The sequence below is a fragment of the Arvicanthis niloticus genome, chromosome 5, assembly GCF_011762505.2.
Source record: "Arvicanthis niloticus isolate mArvNil1 chromosome 5, mArvNil1.pat.X, whole genome shotgun sequence".
In the NCBI taxonomy this organism is placed as follows: Eukaryota; Metazoa; Chordata; class Mammalia; order Rodentia; family Muridae; genus Arvicanthis; species Arvicanthis niloticus.
Genome location: NC_047662.1, coordinates 80,402,099 through 80,414,669, shown reverse-complemented (window position 1 = coordinate 80,414,669; position 12,571 = coordinate 80,402,099).

Here is a 12,571-nt window from a genome sequence, read left to right as displayed (position 1 = left end):
TGTAAATATACTACAGTTTCTTCATCCATTCTTTGGTTTAGGGATACCTGGGTTGTTCTCAGTTTCTGGCTATTATGAAGAAAGCTGATATAAAGATAGTTGAACAAGTGTCCTTATAGTATGTGAAACATCTTTTGAGTATGCCCAGCAGTGTTATTACTTGATCTTAGGGTAGAAATATCCCCAATATTCTGAAAAACCACAAAATTAGTTTCCAATATGGTTGTGAAAGTTTGCACTCCTACCATCAATGGAAGAATTTTTCCTTTTGAATGCATCCTTGCCAGCATGAGCTGTCAATTGAATTTTTGATCTTACCCATTCAAAAGGTTGTAATATGGACTCTCAGACCTATTTTGGTTTGTATTTTCATAATGACTAAGGATATTGAATATTTCTTTACGTGTTCCTCAACCCTTAGAAATCCCTCTGTTGAGGAGTCTGTTTGGCCTTGTATCCCATTTTTAATCTAGTTATTTGATTTATGGGTATTTAGTTTTTTGAGATCTTTATATATTTGGATATTAGCCCTCTGTCAGGTGTAGGGTTAGTTAAGATATATTCTCATTCCATAGGCTGTTGTTTGGTTTCTTTGACAATGATTAATGCCTTTTAGAAGCTTTCCTGTAAATGTAGCTTTTATTTTCTCAGATGAAGGGACAAGATTAGAGCCACTTCCAAGCTGTGTAGATACACAGCTTGGGCTGAGCCTAGAGCATTTCTTTCTCTGTTCTAACTATACCTTGCCCTAGTTTGGAAGCTTCTAGCCCCCGTACGATTTAGTCTTCCAAGCTAACTGACTCAATTTTTCTTTCAGCTTCTAATTGAAGTGCTCTCCTTGGCCTTATTCTATATCTGGCAATATGTTATAATCATCTGCCTCCACAGTCTCTGACTCCTTCTTTCTTCACCTTTGTCTAACCTGTTTTCTCTTTGGAACCTGTTTCTGTAAAACTGTTCCTGTAAAACTGCCACCAGCACATACACACACAAACACACACAAAAACATAAACTCTTTTCTCTGTATGCTGATTTTAAGTTGCTTCTCCTTCCTGTGATATTATCATCAGCGTTAGACATATCCTATCTCTAACTCATTCTGTCAAATCTTTCTCCGATTCATCACTTTGTTTGCTTCTCTCAATTAGAGGTCACTTTCAAGCATAGTATGTACTGACTTTTAAGTGGCTATTAGCCATAAAACACAGGATACCTATGCTACAATCTACAGACACAAAGAATCTAAGTAACATGAAGAGCCCAAGGGAGGATGCTTGAATATCACTGAGAACAAGAAATAAAATAGATATTGGGCTGGATAGAAGGAAGGAACTTGGTAGGAGAGGAGGTAGAGAAGAAATAGGAAGTGGGGGCTGCATGTTGGAGGCATAGGTGGGGTTTAGAGTACTGTACTTCCTCCTTCAGTGTCCAGACACTGCTGCACCAGACACTGTTGCACCCAGGCTGGAAGGATGACGTGGAGTCCAGAATAGATAGAGGTCTGCAGGATCCTGGTTCAGTTGGGAGTGAGTACAGGGTTTCGGGTGAGAGGGAGAAGGCCTTCTCCTAGGATCTTAGAGTTGCAGCTCTTTTAAATAAAGGCCTTCTCTGAGGATCTTCAATGAAACAGCTCACTTAGGCAAACAAGTTTCTGTACATACTTTTAGTCAAGGTGAGTTTGTATGCATATACTTTATTTACATTTAGATATCTTAGAGAATTGAAAGGAGCTTTCAAGGTGAATAAAAACCATTGGTTAGAGTTTTAAAGTTCTGTGATTACATCATTTGCATAGAAAGGCATTCCAAGAATACCAAGTACTTGCTGAACAGGATCATATTCTGAGTGGGGATTGAACTCAAAGGTTTGCAAAGACTACTACACCTTCCCCAAGAATATGATGTCAGGGATTGGGCACTCCAGACAAGCTCAAACAAGGGAAAGCCCTGCTGATAAAGGTAATCCTGTATTTTGAGATTAGATATTGAGATCAGATAAAATTAGGACATGCTAGACTTTGGCCTTAAATAGCAGGATTCCCCAGAAGGAGGGATCAAGTGTAGGGAGGACTGAGGGAGAAAGAACTGGAAGATAGAAGTGAAATTAATTGAGGGGGCATTTCTCGGCTGAAACTAGAAACCTAGGACAAGAGAAACTCCAATTAAACTGTGAAGGTGACTCTAGCTAAGCCTTCTAGTAATAGGGAATATAAAACCTGACATGACCATCTCCAGTAACCAGGCAAGATTTCCAATGGAGGAATGAGGATACCAACCCACCCACAAAAATGTCAATTCACAATTTGTCCTGCTTACAAGATGTGCAGAGATAAAGATAGAGTTAAAATTGAAGGAATTGACAGTCAATGACTGGCCCAACTTGTAGCCCATGTTGTGAGAGAAAGCCCACCCTTGACATTCTTAATGATATTCTCCTATACTTACAAACAGGAACATAGCATAACTGTCCTCTAAAAAGTTTTGCTCTGAAGCTGATGGAAACAGATGCAGAGACCCAAAGCTGAACATTAGGTGGAGCTTGGAGAATCTTGTGATTGAAGGAAGCAGTGGGGTCAAGAACACAAAAACAAACAAACAATCTACAGAATCAACTAACCTGGGCCTATAGGGGCTCAGAGAGACTGACCCACCATTCAAAGAGCATGCATGGAATAGATCTAGGCCCCCTACACATATGTAACAGATATGCAACTTGGTCTTTATTTGAGATCTCTAGCAACTGGAGCAGGGGTTGTCTCTGACTCTGTTGCTTGCCTTTCAACTCTATTCTCCCAACTGGTCTCCCTTGTCTAGGCTCAGCAAAAGAAGACACAGCATACCTAGTCCTACTGCACCTTGATATGCCAAGATATGTTGTTATCTATGTGGATCTGCCCTTCTCTGAATGAAAGGGAAGAGAGATGGAAGACGGAAGGGAGAGCCAGGGACCGGGAAGAGAGGAGGGAGGGGAAACGAAAGTAAATTAAATAGTTAATTTAAAATTGATAATAGCTGTTCCTGGTGTATGATTGGATTTTGTTGTAATTTCAAATTAGCTTTGATAATAACTATTGATACCCAGTGTGCTACTTCTTTCAAAGGTTGTGAGTTTGAGGCTGGAGAGAGGGCTAAGTTAAAGACACACTTTCTCAATAAGGATCATAGCTTGGTTCCCAGCATTCACCCCAAGTAGCTCAGGCCTGCCCAGGGATCCAATGCCCTCTTCTGGACTGTGCTGGCATTTTCATGGATACACACATATATATAAATGAAAAGTAAAAAAGAAATTAAGTTTATTTATGTAATGTTCCCACCTGTGAGGTTGCTTATTTGTACTATTGAGTTATAGAAGTGTTTCTAATGTTTTCCATTGGCTAAACAGGTCATTCTGACATTTTCCAAAATTTTAACATGTTTGAGAATTCATGTAAACTCTTAAGGCGTCAAATGATCTCCAACCTTTAATGTACTACCATTGACTATTCTTTTTGGTGTAAAGAAAACTTCGTGTTCTAAGTTTTAAAGACTTTTCTTTTAAATTTCATTACATTTTTTAATGTATGTATTTAGCAGTGAAACCTCACCCCAATTTAAGGAAATTCTTGTCTAGTTTTGGGTTGCCAAGAACTTTTCTCATTAAAGAACATCGACTTTTATCAAACTATTTTTCTTTGCATCTGTTTGGAAGTTTGTTAATATTCTCTGCTCTATTAATATGGTAATTGTGTTGATTCCTTTACAAATGCCAAAGAAATCTTGGATTCTTTGGTGAACCATGTTTTATAATGTTGCCTTTTCTTCCTTGTGTACTACTAGGATGGATTTGCCAGACTCAAATGCTTTTGCTTCTCTACTTTGGACTAGATCTTTAGTTCACTTTCCTTGCAATGTGTGTGAGTGTGTGAGTGTGTGTGTGTGTGTGTTTTCTTTTTTTTCCAGTTATTTATTTCCTCAAAAACAGGGTTTTATGTAGCCAGGGATGTACTTGCCATATATGGGAGATTGAGCTTGCCCTCTCATGTTCCTGTGTTATGCTGGTATTAGAGTAGCATGCTAACAGAGGTCAGCATTGGGAGGTGCTGGATGCAATCCAAGGCTTCCTTTATGTTTAAGAAAAAGCACTCTACTACCTGCTCTGTCATTTTCTTGAGGAAATCTTAAGTGGTATAAATGGTTTGTTCTTGTTTATTTAGATAATTTTCTTAATAACAGCATTACCAGCATTAAAATTTGAGAATGTTCATCAATGTATTCATATTCAAAAAGCCTTGACATTCACGTTTTCTTTCTGAGAAACATTTAACTCAAGTATTAATTTCATTTCATATTTTGCATTCATATATATATTTGCTTAGAGTCAAAGTCATCACTTTGTACCTCTAAATAGTTTATCTATTTCATGTAAGTTGACAAGGTTTTGGCTGAAAATTATTTATAGTACTTTCTTATTTTTTATTTAAGATATGTGGGGTCTATTTAAATTTTTTCTTATCTTTTTTTTGTCTTTTAACTCTTATTTTTTTTCTTTCTTTTAAAAATATTTATATAAGTACACTGTAGCTGTCTTCAGACACACCAGAAGTGGGCATCAGATCCTGTTACAGATGGTTGTGAGCCAACACGTAGATGTTGAGAATTGAACTCTGGAAGAGCAGTTAATGCTCAGTGCTCTTAACTACTGAGCCATCTCTTGAGCCCTCTTTGAGGACAATACTTGAGAAGACATCCAAAGAATGAGTCAGATTGAAGAAGAGATCATGAGGGGAGATGGAACTCAGAGATCTGCTTGTCTGTGTCTCCACAAGTGCTGGGATTAAAGGTCTGTGCCACCACCTCCTGGCTTTCTGTTATTTCGTTTCCTCCACACTCCACCCCCAATCCACCCCCAGCTGAGGACAGAACCCAGGCCTATCACTGAGCCAAATTCCTAACCTGCAGAAGCCTTTTTCTGTAGGTCTCTTAGACCAAGAAGACAGACTAGGAAAGAGTATGCACAAATACCTTTAGACAGGATAGCTGCATCTTCCTGCTCTGAAGGACAATTGAAAAAGTTGGGGTGGGGAAAAAAAGAAGGGAGGAGGGAAGAGAATCCTTACCAGGAATGCAGCTTTACCTGAAGGGCTGCTTTGGTCAGTTGCACTCCATGTTGATTATGAGAGGCTTCCAGAAAAAGAGTCTTCAACCTTACAGAATACAACAGGCTAGGATGGCCCAGTGTTCTAAAGCGCAGGACTCAAGAATTTGCATTCCTTTTTAATTCTTGACCCATACAGTTCTTTTCCTAGTGTTATTTATATTTTAAAGAAGCAATTTACGTTCCATAGGTTTTTCTTAGTTTTGAGATTTAAGGATGTTCTGTTTTAATTAGTTACTAGTTTGTTCGTTTGTTTTTTTCTACTGGTTTCTTATACAGGCTTGATAAATGTCCCCTTAAAGTTTGTATATAAAGGATTATAGAGTTGGTGTAATGGCTTGATAGGTAAAAACTCTCAGCCTTTCACATTAAAAGGAGAGAAGCAACAACACAATTTCCACTGTCCTCCACATATACACATAACACACACACACACACACACACACACACACACACACACACTGATGTGTTTATAAACAGATAAAGAGATATATAACATGTTCTGTGGGTGTGTGGTGAGGTATGGGGGAAGGGGATGTCTCAGCGGGCCATGTGACTGTGAGGCTGGAGATTAGACAGAATGCTAACACATACAAAGTGGTATTAAATTTGAAAATTAAAGTAGACAGATGATATTTATTTAATGATGTGTGCTTTAAAGAGACAGGGTCGTATGGAAAGTCTTTTGGCTTTGAGCAGAACAAAATTCTCCCAACTTCGGTCTGCTTCTTTGCTTATATGGGAACAGTCAGTACAACAAATGCTTCTTTCTCACGTACAGCTATACCAAGATATCCAAACCTTTTGGAATGCATGATTTTCAACTTGTATATCAGAACTAAGCTTAAAAACAAAACAAAACAAAAAATCAGTCTACTCTATTGTTCCTGATAGCCTTGTCAGTCATTTCAGTATAATAGTAACTAACTAATGAAATTGCCTAACTGATTGACTTTAGGTACTCTAAATACTTTAATTTTTAAGTTTAATACTTTAAATAGTTTTTTACAACCACACACGAATTATATTCTGAACATTCTATATCTGTAATTCACAAATATTACTTTACTTTTTATTCCTATTACGTTTTAAAAATGTTTAAAAATATTTGTGAACTTGAAATATGTTACATATAATTTTGTCTTTAATATCCATGTATTTGTGGGATTTGAAGATGTCTTTTGTTATTGATTTCATATTAATTTTAAATCACTACTAGAGAATATACTGAATACAGTAACAACTTTATAAATGTATTGAGACTCATTTACATATTTTTATAGACTATGTAAAGGAATAAATGTGAATCCTGAAATTATCAAATAATAGACATTATCAAGTTGCTCAATGTTGCATGTAATTTTTACTATTTGTTTTAATTCATTAAACTGCTATTGCTTTCTCCAAAAAAATAAAATTTAAAAGTTACTAGAGATTTGTTTATTTATTCTTGTAATTATTTCTGTATTTTTTATTTATATATATAATTCTTAGGCAAATTGATAAGTTTGTTTTTGTTTTTTTTTTTTCCAGAAAACCCTGTGGTAAAGGTAGTGTATTCTGAAGGCGCTATTCTCATATTAATCTACTTATTTTTGCTTCTTTACAGTCAATGTTTGCTTGAGATATTTTGCAACATAATTTTATTTTTAAATTAATTGTAACTTATGTGTTTAATGCTTCTTGTAGAATTCATTCAGACCAGTCTTGTGCCAGTTAGCAACTTATTTTAAAATTACAGTTTAGTTTGTCCATTAATATGTTGCTGTGGACTTGGAACACAGATCTCTAATCTTGTAAAGCTTTTACCTACTGAGACTTCTTCTCATCCCAGTTTAGTATTTTTAAGTCACTTATTAGCTAATCACATTTTAAAGTTCTTTCTCAACTAAAATTCTTTTATTAGTTTATATTTCTCCTTGTATAACCTGTATTTATTCTTAGAAACAATTACAAAAAATATTTTTTGAAAGAAAATGATTGTCATTTAGGGATTCAGTAAGCAATTGATTTCTAGCTTCTATATGAATGATTTGTATGTGTGCATACATGAGTACCTGTGTGATTATCCTGATTCAGACATATGTGATTTTTCTCTCCTAGGTATCTCATCAAGCAGATACTTTAAGGCTTCCTTTAAAAATGGTTTGTGATACTCTCTTCCTTCTATAATTTTAACTAAAAATATTTGAGGATGATTGACATTTATTTTATTAATGTCTAGCATACAATTGAGAGTACAGTAAATAGTGGTTTTGCCACCTATGCATTAAATTATTTTCAGGGTATTATTCTCATATTTTGGGACTTTTTCCCTCTGAGCTTATATTTGGATTTTTTTGCAGTGTACATTAAATTTCACTGATTTTTAAAATTTGGTTTATGATCTAAGAAAAATTTCATAAATATTTTCATTTCAAATTTTATAGTCTCCATCCCATTTTTAATCATTAGTTTTTGTGATAAGTTATCATGTAGCCCAGTTGGCCTTGGATTTCTGATCCTTTATTCAAAGTCTCTGAGCCTCTACCCCAAACATCCTTTTCATTTTTTAAAAATGAAATGGGTATTTATCACAGAATTCTGCTTCATCATATGAGTGCTCTATTTTTGGGTGACATCACTACCTGCCAAAAGTCCCTTGAAGAATTATTGCTATAGTGCTGAACATAGGTTTAAGACAAAACTAAGGAGCTCTCATTCTTAATAAGAGGCTTTTTGATATCTTAGTAAAAAACCTTGATAATTCAGTGATGTATATAAACACTGACCATTAGTGGCCCATTTTCCAAAATTACATGACTCTAAACCTTGTAATTTCTGAACTCTCCATAATTTAATTACTTATGTACATACAAGATTTTGTCTTCTGTAGTAACTGTTTTCTATTGGAAATTTTCTGTGAATATATTTGGTACATCCCCATGTCTGTCCAATTCTCCCTGTTACCGTTTACCATAAATTGTAGCCAATTCATCATTGTGTGTTATTCTTTTTCTTTTAAGGGCAGAAAGTCAGCTATAATTTGCTTTTGATCTACTTCCTTACAGCAAACTTTGGAATTGTTCCTCCCTAAACAAGCTGGAACAGTTTTCGAAATCTGTTTGCTCATATATCATCTGCTTTTGCAGTGTTAGGAAGTATTTCAAAATTGCCATTTCACACATTTCATAACACTTTGTAGTCGTGTTGGGCAAGACTAGCACTTTAGGACTACTTACTTTGTCAAGATCTAAAGTGACCCTATCAGTTTTTAATGTACCAGAACAATATGCTATTCAACCTTCTATATTTTCAGAAGACAGATCTGCCCATTCTCCCATGATTCCATTGATTGAATTTCCCTTCTTCAAAGAAGTATTGTGCTGGTTAGCATTTTGTCAACTTGACACAAGCTACAGTCATCTGGAAGACTGAACCTGAGCTGAAAGAACACCTCTATTGAATAGCCAGCCCTGTTGGAAAAGGGCGCCACTTTTTTTTTTTTTTTTTTTTTTTTGACTGATGTGTAACTACTCAGTCAACTGTGAGCAGTGCCTCTTCTGTGTATGGGGTCATAGATTGCTTAAGAATGCAAACTGAGCAGGCCACAAGGAACATGTCAGAAAGCAGCTTTCCTCTGTGTCCTCTGCTTCGATACCTCCATTAAGCTCCTACTCAGGCTTCATGGATGACATAACACTTAAGAATACAGCTGAGCGTGGGTGATGAGGATAAATTCTTGTGAAGAGAAAATATTTCTTGTGCTATTTCATTCATCTGAATAATTAATTTTAATTTGATCATGACATGTCACTGTATAGATAATTAAATGTTGAAATAATTTATATAAATTTATTATCATCTAAATTATCTTAAAATAGGAAAAATGTGAGCTAGACATCTGAGGTTCAAAAAGATCATAAGTAATAGAATTTGGTTCTTCCATGTATCACTTCAGTGATCTTTCTACTTTTATTTAGTTTAAATACTTATCTTAATTTATGTGACATTGTAACCACTGGTTAGAGTTCCTACAAAGAGGCTATAACAAATTAAAATTATGAGATTTGGAGCCAGTCTTGGTCTTTAAACTTAATTATAACTAGGAATTAGATGCACACATATGTAAGTGATTTGAACACAGAAACGTCTATCAACTGTAATTGAAAGCAGTCCTCAAAGAATATGGTTCTTGTTTTAAAGATGTCATGAATAAGTCTTGTTGATGGTTGATATTTGTTCATCAAAGGTGGTGATGTGATGTGGTTAAGGTTATTTGATCCTCACATGAGATTCTAGCCACTGCTTCCAACCATTTATATATAATGCTGCCCTACCTTCACATACCCTTTGCCTCTCTAAGGATGCTATAGTGTAACAGCCAGTTGAAATGGGGTTCTATATATGTGGTTTTAGTAATGTTGTCATCCACTTTGGAAGAGGATTTTCCAGCATGACTGTTTTGGGATTATCATGCCCCAACCCTTCACCTATGCTTTATAAGTTTGGCTTACAGAGCATAGATGAAAGGTGGTAGCATGGGTGGTTCCCAGAGTGATTTCTGTTTGTTTGGACCTTACGAGAAAAAAGTAGTTATTAAAATCTATTCAGAAGCGGGGCGGTGGTGGTGCATGCCTTTAATCCCAGCACTTGGGAGGCAAAGGCAGGCAGATTTCTAAGTTCGAGGCCAGCCTGGTCTACAGAGTGAGTTCCAGGACAGCCAGGGCTACTACACAGAGAAACCCCGTCTCGAAAAAAAACCAAAAAAAAAAAAAAAAAATCTATTCAGAAAAAGACTACTCACACCACCAATCTTAGCCTAACCATTCAGGTGTCTGAATCTTGACATTATATTTTACTAGAATAAAAAGTCTCTTCAGCTTTACATTTAGTACAATTTCTTTCTCTTTTAGAAATGTAACAACCATGATTCTTAGAAAAAATCAATTATTCATATTCTACCAAAAATACACAGCTACAATGCTATTTTCTGGATCTATGAAACTGACTGCACAAAGTAGGTTTCAGTTTATATTCAGCTCAAATCTGCTGAGTTCTGTGTACTATGTATGAGACGTCTTTAGTGAAAGAAACTTACCTTCAACATCTGAGAGGCAACAAAGGACTGCAACGATAGCCTATACTGTTTATGGAGTCAGTAGCAATACCCTGACCAAAAGTTCCACTGGAGACTTCTAATGCTTGGTATTAAACGTTTTGTATACTTGGCCATACTTTATGGTTTTGGGGTTTTGTTGTTGTTTCTTTGTGGTTTGTTTGTTTCCTTTTTAGTTGGTTGGTTGATTTTGTGTGTGTGTGTGTGTGTGTGTGTGTGTGTGTGTGTGTGTGTATGTGTTTGTGTGTGTTTAGAAAGAAAAGATTTTTTTCTCCTAGAAATAACAAGGAGGCTATACCTCAACAAAATGGCTGCCTAAATGGGGCTTTAACAATGAAAATGTCAATATATATGCTAACATGAAAGCCAGAAATCTCTTGGTTTTTGATCTATAGGAAAAGAACAACAGGCAACTAGTGACTTCAAGGAGAGGAAAAATTAGCCTCCTTGAAGGATGAGTTTCCAAATTATTTATCTAATACAATGGGATCAGTCTGAAATTGTACAAAGGTGCTGGATGGCCTTGAGAGATTGTATCTATATACTAATACATACATATATGAAACAATAATAATCATAAAGAGAGGATAAATTTGAAGAGGAGTGGGGAAAACATGGAAAGGGTTGAAGGAGTGGGCATAGTCAGGACTGGAGGGAGGAAACAAAGACGGAAGTAATCTAATTACATTTTAATTACATTTTAATATAAACTAATACATAGATGGATTTAAGATTTAAGATTCAAAGCATGCCCAATTTTCTGAGGAACCACCAGACTGATTTCCAGAGTGGTTGTACCAGCTTGCAATCCCACCAACAACGGAGGAGTGTTCCTCTTTCTCCACATCCTTGCCAGCATCTACTATCACCTGACTTTTTGATCTTAGCCATTCTGACTTAACACTCCTGGGCATATATCCAGAAGATGCTTCAACATATAACAAGGACATATACTCCACCATGTTTATAGCAGCCTTATTTATAATAGCCAGAAGCTGGAAAGAACCTAGATGTTCTTCAACAGAGGAATGAATACAAAAAATGTGGTACATTTACACAATGGAGAATTACACAGCATTAAAAACAATGAATTTGAGAAATTATTAGGTAAATGGATGGAACTAGAAAATATCATTCTGAGTGACGTAAACCAATCACAAAAGAACACACAGGGTATTCACTCACTGATAAGTGGATATTAGTCCAAAAGCTTGGAATAGCCAAGATTCAACTCACAGACCACATGAAGCTCATGAAGAAGGAAGACCAAGTGAGGGTCCTTCAGTCCTTCTTAGAAAGAGTAGCAAAATACTCAAGGGAGCAAATATGGAGACAAAGTGTGGGACAGAAACTGAAGGACAGGCCGTCTGGAGACCATTCCACCTGTGTATCCATCCCATGTGTAGTCACCAAAGATAGACACTGATGTGGATGTCAGGAAGTACATGCTGACAAGAGCCTGATATAGCTGTCTCTTTAGAGGTCTACCAGAGTCTGACATATTCAGAAGCGGATGCTCACAGCTAACCATTGATCTGATCAAGGGGTTCCCAAAGGAGTAGTTAGAGAGAAGACTGAAGGAGCTGAAAGGGTTGGTAGTCCCATGAGGAGAGCAACAATACCAACCAACCAGAGCTCTTCAGGGTCTAAACCACCATCCTGGGAGCACATAGGGAGGGACCCATGACTCCATCTTTACATGTAGGGGAGGATGGCCTTGTCAGGCATAGGTGGGAGAGGAGATCCTTGTTCCATGAAGGCTGGACACCAAGGCTGGGGGAATTCGAGGGTGGGGAGGTGGGAGTGGGGAGTAGTTGTGGGCACATCCTCATAGAAGCAGGAGGAGGGGGAACAGAATAGGGGGTTCCTGGGTGGGGGGATCGGGTAAGAGAATAAAATCTGAAATGTAAATATAATATTCAATAAAAAATGAAAAAAAAAAAAGATTCAAAGCATGCAAGTGACTTTAGCAGAAGTGTCCAAGAGTATGGATATGCAACCTGAAGAAATCACTTCCGGTAGCCAACCAGGACCTCCTCAGTGGAGGAACAGGGACACCAACTCCCTACAAAATTTTTGTCCCAATATTGTTTCTGTCTAAAAGAAATGCAGGGACAAAGATGGAGCAGACTGAAGGATGAGCTGACCAGTGACCAGCCCATTTTGAGACCCATCCCATGGGCATTCCCCAATCCCTCACACTATAAAAGATGCTGTCCTGTGCTTGGAAAAAGAAGCCTAGCATAGCAGCCCACTGAAAAACTCTATCCAGCAACTTACCCACAGACAAATATTGAACAGGTGTCGGGAACCCCTGTGGAAAACTTAGGGGAAGGATTG